The following is a 13861-nucleotide window of genomic DNA, read 5'->3' as shown; positions in this document are numbered from 1 at the left end:
TTATTTATGATTCATTAATAGGATCCAACTGCATCCTACAAAATGGAGAGCTCCCTCTGGAAAACAATTGTGTTTGGAAAGGGGGAAATGATGAAAGACAACAATTTAAAAGGACATACATTGGTTAACTTTAGTATTTTTTTGTTGTTGTTGTTATGGTTAACGCAGAGGGACTTCCTTATTACATTTACTCAGATATAATCTCATATTTTCAGCAAAACTTATTTGTTTTGAAGTATCTCCTTTATTAAAGCTTTGGTTACCATAAATCACTCCATTTTGGTTTGCTCTTGTCTGCTGGAGCCTAGTGTAAGAGCTCAGTCCAAACAGTAACCTAATAGCCTCGCATAAATTTTTGTTTAAAATATGTAACCTCAAGGAATTCACAGTTGGAACAGAGGATAAGATCTCACCCAACTGTGTGTTTAGAGCATAACATGTCATGAAAATGGGCTTGGATGCTGACTAATTCAAGGAAAGGGCTGGGTCTCCAGTTTCTTTCCTTACCTAGTATTTTTCAGGAGAAAATAAGTCTGTACAACTGAGTTCCTCTACCTTCCACTGGATTGCAACTGTATTAGTAGCTTTCAGGGACACCTGTTGAGAGCAGGATTAACTCTCATTCACCTTGTGTAGGGTGATCCCCACACTTTGAAGAAGAATATCAATGGTCAGTCATAAACAAAGGAACTAAAATTGGAGGCTAAAGGGAAAAAATAATAATGAGCACTTCTTCCAAAGCAAAGGTCTATTTCAAATATAAATGACCTTGAGCCTTGGGCTAAGGTGGGGTTAGGGCTCAGTTTTAAAGCACCTGCCTAGCATGTGTGAGGCTCTGGGTGCAATCCTCAGCATCACATTAAAATCAGTCAATCAATAAATGGTTGTGTCCATCTACAACTAAAAGAAAATATTAAAAAAAAAAAAAAAAAACTTGAGGCTCACCTGTGGGAACACCTCCAGCTAAATCCTTTATTCTAGAGGTGGAAAACAGAAGGTAAGGGTGAACCCAGATAAAGTTATAGGAAGAAAGATCAGGGTAAACCCACAATAGTTTTGGTACTTCTTCATGCCTATTAAATATATATCTTGCTCTATGCTCTACCAAGTACCATATCTAAACTTCTAAGTTGGCACAACAGAATGGGTATTTTGCTGTGAGGTCTTTTCACACATGATAGGAGTTCTATCTCTTTTCACTTAAATACATCCTGCTCTATTGAGTCTTCCCTTCCATGAATGACTGTGAAATTCATTCTTCAATGCTTGTGTGAAAGAAACACAGAGGAAACTGGAAAATTGGGAAATCTAGTCTCAAATCAAAACTCTAGTTTTAACATGACTCTCAATAAGCCCTCCTGCCCAGCAACTCTGCTCTGGAAGACAGCAACTTTCCTCTTCCCCTGAACTGAGCTATGCAATCATCCAGTCTCTTCTAGAAGGTTTCATAGAGGAGAAAACTCCTCAGTGAACAAAGAGGCAGATAAAGAGGTAACATCAGGTTCTGGGGGATAAAGATGTGTTTGCAAGAACACACACAGAGAGAGAGAATTTCAAAGAACTATAGGGGTGGTTGGGTGACACACTGGCCAGAGAGTTGAGACAGAAGAGGGACTTGGGAAAAAAAGGAATCAATGTTTCCAGGATTTCTGTGGTAGGAAGGTAGAAAGTGCAGGTTAAGATTCCCCTGCAGTAAATAGTCCTGCCTGAGCCAGGCAAGAAATCTACCCCAGCCTCCCAGAGATCCGGAAGCTTCCATGCCCCTGCAACTCCTGAGGTTGGTTAACCAAAGCAGTATGGCTTCATGTATTATGGCTAAAAGTGTGCAGGAGAGGCCAAACCCGGTATTTGTATTAAAATTAATTGGGAGTGCAGTGGGTAATGGAGGTTTTGAGAAATTCATCTCCCCCAGTGGGATCCATCAAATAATGGTGTAACTTATGATCACTCTGGCCCCCAGAGGCCCACATCAGCATGTTCATGGAAACTTCTGGATGAAATAATAATAATAATACATAGGAATATTTAAAATCCAAAGCAGATACTAGTGATGTGGAGGACTCAGGCAAGAACCCCTTCCCACCTCCAACTATTTTTAACTAAGTAAGCAAAGACAAATTTCACCAGGGAAGCAGCTTGTCAATCAAAAAAAGAAAATCCCTCTGCTCACACCCAGCCCTGATTTATGGTGATTCACAGGAGAGATGATGCCAGGAATGGTGCAGGGCCAGGACAATTTTATCTGTCTGGAATCCAACAGAGAACAAGAGGCCTGGAAATTTCTGAGGAGGTTGGGATCTGCTGTGGTCAAAGCACCTCTGTGTTTTCTCAGCTGGCTCCTGTTATTAGTTAAGAATTTGCTGAGGGGCTGGGGATGTGGCTCAAGCGGTAGCACGCTTGCCTGGCATGCGCGCGGCCAGGGTTAGATCCTCAGCACCACATACAAACAAAGATGTTGCGCCCGCCGAAAACTTAAAAATAAATATTAAAATTATTTTAAAAAAACGAATTTGCTGAGGAAAATAATCAGGTGAGGTTTTTTCCATCATTCCAGAAACTTCAGCCTTGATCCCCAGGCAGCAGTACTCCTGTGACCTCCTCACCTAAAAACCAGGAACCCTCGCCAGGGGTCTCCAACCTCAGCTTCAGACTGTAGCTTAAATCAATTTTTTTTTCCTCTTTTCTCTTACTATGGAAAAATGATAGCAAACCGACTCTATCTTTTGGTTGTTTGTTGAATCCTATATTTAGCACACTCAAAAAGCAGGGTTCAATATGAAAATAAATTAATTAATTTACTTTTAATTCTCACCTCTGGAATGACCCAGTTCTTCCAAGGTGTCCTTTTCACTTATTCTCCCTGACACTGGGGCACCAGAAATCCATCATCACCACCAAACATGAGGCTGTGAGTTTAGAAATGAAAACAGGAATTAGAAATCAGTTCAAAATTCTGCTGAATGGCAAATTGTAAACAAGTATACAAGATAGTGGCAGAGTTTAGGGCCACTATCCCTAAATATGGCCCCTTGGCTCTTAAAGAAAATGATAAAAGCAAGATCTCTCTGCCCTTCTGCCATTCTCCCCATTGCTATAAAAGAGGTAAAATATGTATTTAAATTTTTATCCTCTATTGCCCAACTTTCAAAACAATGAACTGGTAGTTCAGTATCTTCCTAAGTTAGCTAGAGGATTTTCTGTTTAAAGAAAAATATCATGAATTCATAAATTTATACCTAGGTGACAAGATCCAATACATTATGCTAGTTATTTTTAATCAGTTTGAATTGTTAAAAGAAATATTATGTACCAACTCTCTCTGCACCCTTGAACATCCACCTTCTGAGCACAAGAGCAATCAGCCTTCCTAGGGGCACATAAGGTGACTGTATTTTTTTCACCCCATTGGAAAGTTGACTACAGCTTCCTTATGGACCATCTAAGATCCATGTGTGTGCAGGCTCAAGACTCAAACAGGAAGTCAAAACATTCTAGAACCCAGCCAGGTGGTGAAAAGAACCAGAAACACCCTAGTTCACAAGGGAGACACTGGGATTAACTTTCCCATGGTGGAACTGTATCTGGTAGGGCTAAAGTTTAAATAGACACTGGCTTTAAGCCTCAAAATGTGTGTGCTTTCATGTGCATGCAAACACACACACACAATTACACACACACACACTAGTCCATGCACCCAACTGCTGTTATTGAGAAAAATTATTCGGGGCTCATGTTCCCACCTGCAGAGCTCAGAGATAATTTTGTCCTTCATAATTGGCCAACTTATCCAGTATGTAAAAGAATAGATTCTTTTTAAGGCACAGATACCTCTACATTTATGTATGTTCAAATTTTTACTAGTCTGATCTTAAGATTCACACTGGCTGGAGCTGAGCAGTGAAATTCTTAAGTAAAAAGTAGATGTCTGATTTAAGAGAGAACTCTTAGGCCATCTCCAAAGCTTTCAAATGTTTACCTGTATTATGGGCATTTTTCTGGCTTACAATAAGATGTCGAAGGTGAATTATTTGTACCCCATAAAACTATAAGAAAGGAGAGAGAGAGAAAGAAGAAAAAAAAAACAATAATATTTGTATGGCTGTTTTTCAGTTCACTGCTAATCTCATTATAAATATTTTAGTCTCATTGTACTTTTAAATGGAAAATTTCAATTTTGTACTGTCACTGAGGACAATGTTATTTATTTATTTAAAATACTTTTGCTGAATTAAACATTAAGATAGACACATGCAATACCAAGAGAAATTTATAACAATACATGCATGAATTTTATACTTCAGTATAAAGTTTGAGAAGGCTGTGTGTCTACAAACATCAAATAACTCATTTTTTTCACTAATTACTGCTACCTGCCACCAAATATTTCAATCCTACTATTAAGTATTTCAGTAACTTTCTGCTCTAATTTATGTGGCAACAAATGAATCTCCTGTTTTATCCAGAAATGCAAATAGCTGTGTTATGACTTCAGTAGCTTTCCATTTTTATCCTAAAATTTCAGAAAAGAAACCTAAAAATGGCAATAATTGGACCTCACACATAACCCAATGGTTGGAGTTTTCTCAATCTAAAACAAGATCACTCAGAAACCAGTTAGTTCAATACCTGAAATAGAATAGTTGAACACTCAGAAGTTGTGAACATATAATCATGAATTCACCTTTCTTTTTTGTGACTCATGTTGTGTGACCTTGGGCAGTTTGTGTAACCCATCTGAACCTTGAGATGGAGATAAATGATTTGTTCTATTTCATGGAAACATTGTCTAAGTAAAATATTTAGAATATGGGGAATACCTATTTATACTATTTCTACAGTTAATGCTCAGGATCAAACCCATGTTTATTGACTTTACAACTATTGAAATATTGCTCCTCAATTCAGTTCTCTAGACTTAACTCCTGAAAGATTCCACTGCCTATTCTAGGTCCTGCATCTGCTGGGTCCTGACTTCAAGTTACTCAAAATTTTGTCTTGTCTTACCTTAATCTGAGCTTTTCTCTCTCCAAGACAAACTTTGTATGAAATATATGTATTTGACAGTTATCCTGCATTTGGCAAATAGTAGGTAATGAGGATTTTGACTTCTCTGTTACAAAGTGCACATGAAGCTTTTTTATAAAACTCTTAGGGGAGTGAGGATGCATACTCTCATTTTTCCCATGTTATAGGTGAAAAAAAAAATGAAACTAAAGGAAAAATGATCCAAATAAATAGAAACAGTTCAAAAAAGAGAATGCAATCAAGGAATATCCAAATTAAATTAATCATTTGAGACCATGTTTCATCAAGTAGATTAGTATATGAATAAGAACAAAATGACCTCTGGTGCTGGCATAACTATATGAAGTCAGACACTCACATACCTAGTTTACAACAGTATGTTGCAGAAAACTTTACACAAATTAACCTTAAAATGAACATTACAATTTGAAATGCATCTCTCTCATCAAGATACCACACAATGGAGAATCTATCCTACACAAGTAAAACCAGTGATGCATGAAAGACTTGAGTGAGGATGTTGTTTTATCATGTGGGACTAGGAAAATAAATGATTCTTAGGGCATCATCAAAATACAGAGAGGAAAAAATGAAAACACCTCAAATGTGTTTTAGTATTTTTGTGGAGAATGGAAACAAACTAAATTTTCATGGTTTCTTGAGTGGCTGGATACATTTTAACACATTACTAATTGATACAGTTTCACATACCCATGTGACAAATACTATGCATCAGTTCAAATGAATTAATTAAATTTCTGCAGCTGAGTGACACACCAGTGTAGTCCACCCCTTAAAATTTGTCATAGAGCAATTCTTGTGATAATGGGAAGCTTCTCTTTTTTGGCCAAATGCAGGAAGTTCACCTCCTTGTCCAGGCTTCTTTTGGCCTTCAGGACCACCCTCAGCTTCTTCTGCTTCACATGCATCTTGATCACCTTGTTCACAAACTTTTCTTTGGCTTCCTGTTGTCCAGCCCACCCTTCTGGGCCATTTAGAAGTGCTCCAGCTCTGCCTCCAGCCTGCTTAGAATGACCATTTTGGCTGCAGCATCTGGGGCAGCGGCAGGCAGGGCTGAACTCCTGGGCAACTGAGCTCCTTGGCAGAGCTGGGCAAGGTAAAGGACAGTGAAGACAAGCAGGAGATGAATTCCTTTCTATTTTTGATTTCAACTTTGTCCTTTGAGTCCTTGTCCTCTTCAGGAGCAGATACAGGTCCAAGAATCTCTAGGGTACATGGAGTGACTGTGGTCAGCTTTCACTTTTGCTTCCATGGCTGGATGAAAATAGTGAGAGGCTTGGGACCAAGACAACAGTGGTGATGAGTGGGCTGCTGACCACATTATGTAGGAATGATGGTGCAAGGACCATGGTGCAACGGCCACAATAATGGTAGAGGCCACAGGAGTCTAGGAGCTCTTGTAGCAGTTAAAGCTGCATTAGATTAGGGCCAGCATATGTGGGGAGCACTCTTTTTCACTTTTTGAAACTACAGGTAACCAGAGTCTGAAAGTAGACAGACACTGGAGAGTGTGAATGAAGCCCAGATCCACAAGCAACTGGACTACTTTTCCTTCTCAGAAGATGCAAGAATACTGGAAGGTAGCAGCATGTGTTTTGGATGTTACAGGGGCTGGGAGGACTTGGAGGAGACCCGGGGCAACCTATTGCCAATTGAAATTCTCCTTTATGTCGTCCACAAGCGGCCCAGGCACACCTGCTACTCCTTGCCTGTGTAGTCCTGGCTCACCAAGATTTGGTGTCCACTTTTCTGACTCCGAGGTCCAATGGCAGGTGCTGTTCTCCACAGCCTTGCGTGAGTGTGCCATGAACTTTTGTGGAGGGCACATTAGGTGGCAGTTGAGGCACTGGATGCAGGCCATGCATAGCTAATGTAGAGCTTGGCCACCAGAAGCCTCTTGCACTTGCCAAAGCACACAGGATACAGGTGGATGCTGTGCTCACTGAGCTCCAAGCCCAGCCCCAGTGCCGGCCACCAGGTTCTTTCAGGGCAGCAGATTGGCGCTGCCTTAGAGCAGCCTGTTGACAGGTGCTGGGCATCAGTGTTCCTGCTAGACCTGCAGGAGGATTTCCACGATGATGGCGATCTCCTGCTGGTAGGAAGTTGCAACCTGAGAAGCAGATGTGCAGTTCTTGGCACATCGAGTTGATCTGCTACAGCAAGAAGTTGCACAGCACTTAGATGAGGACCTGAGGCAAGAACAGGTGCTTCTCATCACCACCACGAAGCACAAGATGGTCTTGCCATCCAACATGGTCTTGCAGAATAGAGGCATGAAGAAGGGACAGGGCATCATGAATGGAGGCAGCTGGATGGCGGGTAGGTGCAGCACTGCCGATGGCTATAAATCAATGTGACTTTGTAAACCTATAACTAATATGAATAATTATGACTTTCTGCCAATGCTTGCATTTACTTTTTATGTATAGCTTATGACTACAAGTAAAGCACTTTTCATCTCAGAGATTACAAATCTCCTTTGGAAAAGAATTATGAAAAATTATATAATAGGTAGCTTTTAAGTATAAAATATAGAGCTTTTATGTTTATTATTTATAAGTAATTGTTAGTTCTCAAACTTTTAAAACTTAGAAAAAACAAAAAGCACTCACATATTTTTTATTCATTCTAAATTCACTTTTTGCACTTGATATTTAAAATATGACATAGTAACATACAAATAATGCTGAATTCCCAACTGATGGTAAAGTATCTGTTCATCTTGACTGTATATTACCAAAATATCTGTTAAAAATTGGTAGAATTCTGTCTTCACTGGTATAGTTGAGACGTGTGTTCAATTTGGGCCTTCAACTTATTGGATGATGACAATCTAGACTTTGGAGGGATTTTTGCTTTTCTCAGTGTGTATCAGTGAAAGTTATAATTTTAAAAGACACACTAAAGACAAAACAACATTAAGAAAAAAATATTTTACTGAGTATCTAGGAAAAATGGCAAACTGAAACTTAAAGCTAAGTAATATAGTAACTAAATTGGTATTATTTCTAAAGAGGTTCAACAACAGTGGATTCATTTTGTTGCAGAGACACTCAAAATCTGTAAGAATAAACTGAAGCATTAACTTCTATATAGTACTTAATCAAATAATTTAAAAGTAACTAAGCATAATAAATTATTATAATATTCAAGAATTACAATGCTGTATTATTAAATTTGTAATAGAAAAGCATATAGTTTCCCATGTCACTGAAAATATTTAATACAAATATAAAATTGTCAACTATTTGTTCAATAAGGTAAATTATAACATAATTAACAACAATGAATGATAATAAAAGTCATATGTAATAAAAATGCATTAATAATTTATTTCAATGTTCTTCTTCAACAACATAGAATTACCAGTCACAAAAATGGGCCAATACTTTTGGATGTTAAACACTAGTGATTTTTATAATTAATTTTGTGGATTGATAATCCTTTGATAATAAAATTTAATTTTTTTCAACAGTGACTTTTAAAGGATTTAAACCCTACTGACACATAAGACAATGGTGAGTTTATTAACAGGAAAAATATTTTAAAATAAATATTATTTAATTATCTGGATATAGAAATTATAAGTAGGTCATTTATTTTCCAGGTAAAGTTTTCACATTATACTCTATTCCTCTCCTGCCTCTGTGGCCTTACACAATTCACAATGTATTGGACCTTTATGCATCACTCAGTAGTTGTGCTAAGCTGGGGCTGGTGAAGGATGGCTTTGACCCAATTAGATGGATAGTCAGGATCCAATTTTCAGTTTAGACTTGGATGGACCCACAACGGGAAATAACTTGAAATTACTCTTATTACTTCAGGCTAGAAAAAACACTCATGTTAATCTGGGGATTTAGCAACTTGAGGAAAGGTAGGCAAATGTCACTGTGCAATCAAGAAAATATTAAAGCCACCTCAGTATCACTACATTTCACATAAAGAAAGGTCAAGACCCCTGACAATTTTAATTAAATATAAAAACAAGAGTGAACATTATAGAGCAGAACAGAGGATGTAGAAAAGGACAACATGGTACCCCATGTAGATGGTGGGAAACAGAACTTGTCCAAACCACAATTAGAGTTACTGTTGAAGATAGCCTGGGACTCCTCAGAATTGTATTTTAACATCCTAACTTACAGTACCTAGAATGCTACTTTGTTTGGAACAAGGGCCTTTGAAGTCTTCTGTGTAAACCCTAATTCAATATGGCAAGTGTCACTATAAGACGTGATTAGGACTCAGATATATGAACATAGAGAGAAAAATCCATGTGAGGAACAATGATCAGGCAACTGTTTTAAACTCAAAGAGAGAGACCTCGGATGAAATAAAATTTTCTAATACTAGATCTTGAACTTCCAGCCTCTGGAACTGTGTAAAAATGAATTTCTCTCATTTATTTTATATTATTGTGTTATGGCAGCCCTAGAAAACTTACACAGACTGTAAGTGAAAACAACTTGCTAGAAACATGACAGAAGGACAAAATGTCTCAAGTCTCATTGTCTGGGTGTCTAGTTGACTAATGATTCTTCTTTATAAAACAAATTTTAATTGTAAATAAAAATGTTATATAATTGTGGTTTCTAAGTGCTGGTGAGGATGTGGGTAAAAGGGTACATTATACATTTCTGGTGGGACTTCAAATTGGTGCAGCCAATCTGGAAAGCAGTATGGAGATTCCTGGGAAAGCTGGGAATGGAACCACCATTCAACCCAGCTATTCCCCTTCTCAGACTATTCCCCAAAGACCTAAAAAGAGTGTACTATAAAGATACAGCTACATCGATGTTCATAGCAGCACAATTCACAATGGCTAGACTGTGGAACCAACCTAGATGCCCTTCAATAAATGAATGGATAAAAAAATGTGGTATTTATACACAATGGAACATTACTCAGCACTAAAAAAATAACAAAATCATGGCATTTACAGGGAAATGGATGGCATTAGAGCAGATTATGCTAAGTAAAGCTAGCCAATCCCTTAAAAACAAATGCCAAATGTCTTCTTTGATATGAGGGCAACTCAAAACAGAGCAGGGAGGAAGAGCATGAGAAGAAGATTATTATTAAACAGGGATGAAAGGTGGGAGGGAAAGGGAGAGAGAAGGGGAATTGCATGGAAATGGAAGGAGACCCGCATTGGTATACAAAATTACATATAAGAGGAGGTGAGGGGAAAGGGGGGAGAAAACAAGAGAGAGAAATGAATTACAGTACATGGGGTAGAGAGAGAAGAAGGGAGGGGAGGGGAGGAGAGGGGAAGGGGGATAGTAGGGAATAGAAAAAGCAGCAAAATACAACAGACACTAGTATGGCAGTACGTATAAATGTGGATGTGTAACCAATGTGATTCTGCAATCTGTACACTTGGTAAAAATTGGAATTCTTCACCCACTTGAAACAAATGTATGAAATAAATATGTCAAGAGCATTGTAATGTTTTGAACAATAAAAAAAAATGAAATCATTGTTAGAATTGCTAGATTCAGCTAATCAACATACTCTTAATCTCATTTCTTGATTTTTTTAAATAAGAGTATGTAGAATTTGCTCTCTTCATGATATTTGAGTATGTGATATACTAATGTTTACCACAGTAATAATGTTGTAAAATAAATTTCATAAAATATTTGAATTAAAAAAAAACAACCTCATTACAATAGTTACAAAAAAACACAAAGGGATAAAACTCAACCATATAATTGAAAGATTTGAATGCTGGTAAAAATTATTGATGAATAAAATTGAAGAAGGAAACAAATAAATGAAAGATATCTTGCAATCATGGATTGAAAAAATTAATTTTAAAAAAATTCCACAAAGTTTAAAATGATTCATATATTCTATGAAATACATATAAAAATGAATAATTTGAGAAAAACATCCAAAAATTCACAAAAGACCCTAAAAAATCAAAACAATCTTGAATAAAATGAAGAAAACAGAAGGTATCACACTTATTTGCTTCAAAATCTTCTCCAAAAAAAGTCATCAAAACACCATGATACAAGCAGGAAACCAGACATAAAGGCAAATTGGACATAGTCAAGATCTCAGAAGTTTCATTTTTTAATTATGTAGCTTTTTTAAAAAAATGTAAGAATTGATCATATTAAATAAAAATTTGCCTTGGAGACTACATTTAAAATATGCTAGAAAATTAATCTTATGGACAACATTATATTCTTAGTATGAGATATTACCTACCAGATTACTGTCCTGGATAAGACAGGAGTATTATTAATAATTATTACACCATTTTAGGCATTTTCCCTGAAATATGACATTGTCACACACCTGTCCATTCAATTAGTATGTACAGTCTCAAAATGTGAGTTGTGGTTAAATGGTAAGTAATAGGCAAAGTGCCTACTTTTCATATGACTATTTTGATGTTTTACCACAGACACAACTTAAGTGAAAGCATGCAGTATAGAACGTAGGCTTCAAACATCAGTTTTCAATTGAGAATACTTCCTAAAATATTTTTTTAAAGTATAAATCTATAAATGCTACACTCTTTTCTGGTCACTTCATCTGCTTTCCTTGGGTATTTAATATAATATTCAAGGAAAATACAGTCTTAAATGTTGTGGTTTCACATTGACCATCTTGAGTGTCAAGATAAGATTCAACAGATCTTAAATTTATGAACCATATAAATTTATTGACCATCAACTATGTGAAAACTCTAAGGCTAGACTCTGGGATGAGAAGTTTTTTAAACCACTGTGCATTTTCTAGCATGCATGGTAATTGCTCTCTAATTTAGAAACTGTGTGATTACCAAGAATTTCTAAAAAAAAAAAAAAATATATATATATATATATATATATATATATATATAGAGAGAGAGAGAGAGAGAGAGAGAGAGAGAGAGGCATATAATTGCAAATTACTCATATAAGCATATATTACATTAATACATCTGAATTAATGAAGCATGTGAGATCTCAAAACATAAACATGGACCTAAAACTCCTCACACAGCTATGAAAACTGCTGTAATTACAAAGCAAAATAATTGTCTTTTAGGTCCAAAGCATGTGTTTTCAAAGTCTTGTAGCTAATAAATGTCTATACCTTCTTTATTCCAAATTTATTTCTGTGCATGCATTATTATAATTTGTTTGAAGGATCATATGTTGATCTAGTGTTTCATTTAAAACAACTCTCTTAAAAGTACTAAGAATTTTTCTTATAACCTCCATCACTAATTGTATTAGTACCATAGTTATATGGTGAATTTTGAGCCTACAGGAGAAGTTTACTTAAAATTTAAAATTCTGTGTCACTGAAAAGGTAGAAGATATATTATATTAAAGCTGACCTTATTGTCTGGGAAATAGAAATATGCCAAATTAATTACTTCCAGGTATTTGGTTACTTTTGAGGTACTGATCTGTGTATAATAAGTAAAATTTAATTGTATTTGCAGATTTATGGAACTATGCTTCAAAATAAATGTGCCTTGAGAAAGAATATCAGTGTATTTAGCTTGTACATCTATGTCTAGAAAATTTACATAATATCATAAAAATTACATGATTTGTGTAGAAATGCTATTCCTTTTATCTTTATATTATTTTGAGGAGATTCATGGATTTGGTATTTTTGCTTCAAATATATTTTGACAAGAATAAACAGAACTTGTTCATAAAGCTTTTTGTTTCATATTATGTAATAAATTTATGGTGACATTATTATTCTTTTTCAAGCAATACTATATATAAAAAAGTAGTGATTCTTTTTCTTGGTGCCATGTTATCTTCCAAAATTCTTATCATTTTTGAAAAAGAATAATAATTTTGTAGTGTAGAATTACATCATTATAAAGCCTATTTTATTTCCTCCAATTTTATTCATGGATCTAAATTCATATTAAAATGTATTGAAATTTTTTCATTGTGTATTATAAGCCCATAAACTAAGCTAACTATTTTACTTAGAGATCTGGATCTTCAAATATACAAGTCTATTTAACCCACTATGAATTAAAGTAACAGTCAAAGAGAAACATTAAATGAGATAAACATCCACATGAAAAGAGGACGTTATCTCCAGTGGCAAAAGGCTTCCAAGAACTTCTGGAAAACAGAATGTCTGAAAGTAAATGAAGGATGCATTTGAGTTTTAATTAGGGCTCCACAGGATGTAGATTAATACCATGACTAGGCATCTTGGAAGTCTATATGTTAGGGTGCTTCAGATAAGCTCAATGGAAATAAAGGGAAGGAAGCATGTTTGAGCACACAGAATCTGAGGTTGCAGTCTAATCTCAAAAGAGGCTTCAACTTAGTCAAAGTGAAATTTTGGAGTTGTCTTGAACTCTAATATTTGTTCCTACTTGAGACATGGAGTGTGATTTACATGAGTTTCAAATAGTCTTGAGTGTAGGAAGCCTAGAATGGTCATAGCCAGAAAAAAACTCTCTTCTATTGAAGAAAATATTTTGAAAAGACCACTTTCAGCAATTGTCTGGGAAATGAATCCTTCAGTCCCAATGGTGCCAAAAAGAACAGTTCCCTATAGTGACACCACAAAAATTTACTTTTCAATCTAAGTTCTGTACTTAGTTTATGGTACTGGTGAGACTCTATTCCTGAAGAAAACTGATAAGAAGGGAAAACAGTGCAATTATTACAGTTTTGACAGCTGTGTAGACTGAATGTCAAATTAATGGTCATCTGTGTCTTTTCTGCTTTTCATTTTAGATCCCCTAAATGTACTTCTTTTGGTATCTATAACTTAGCTGATTGAGTGAAACTCATACTCATCCTCAAATCAGTTGAGCCTCCTC

At 36.0% G+C, this 13861-nt stretch overlaps 2 pseudogenes; both read right to left on the bottom strand.

The window, feature by feature from the left end:
- Window positions 1-5625: 5625 nt before the first annotated feature.
- Window positions 5626-6897, bottom strand: LOC124081880 (ski oncogene-like; annotated as a pseudogene).
- On the bottom strand, window positions 6712-13417 carry LOC124081869 (ski oncogene-like; annotated as a pseudogene).
- Window positions 13418-13861: the final 444 nt, after the last annotated feature.

Source organism: Marmota monax, unplaced genomic scaffold, assembly GCF_021218885.2.
Source record: "Marmota monax isolate L192 unplaced genomic scaffold, Marmota_monax_Labrador192_F-V1.1 WCK01_AAM20220418_F8-fsc00313, whole genome shotgun sequence".
Taxonomy (NCBI): Eukaryota; Metazoa; Chordata; class Mammalia; order Rodentia; family Sciuridae; genus Marmota; species Marmota monax.
This window is presented reverse-complemented; position numbering and strand designations above follow the sequence as displayed.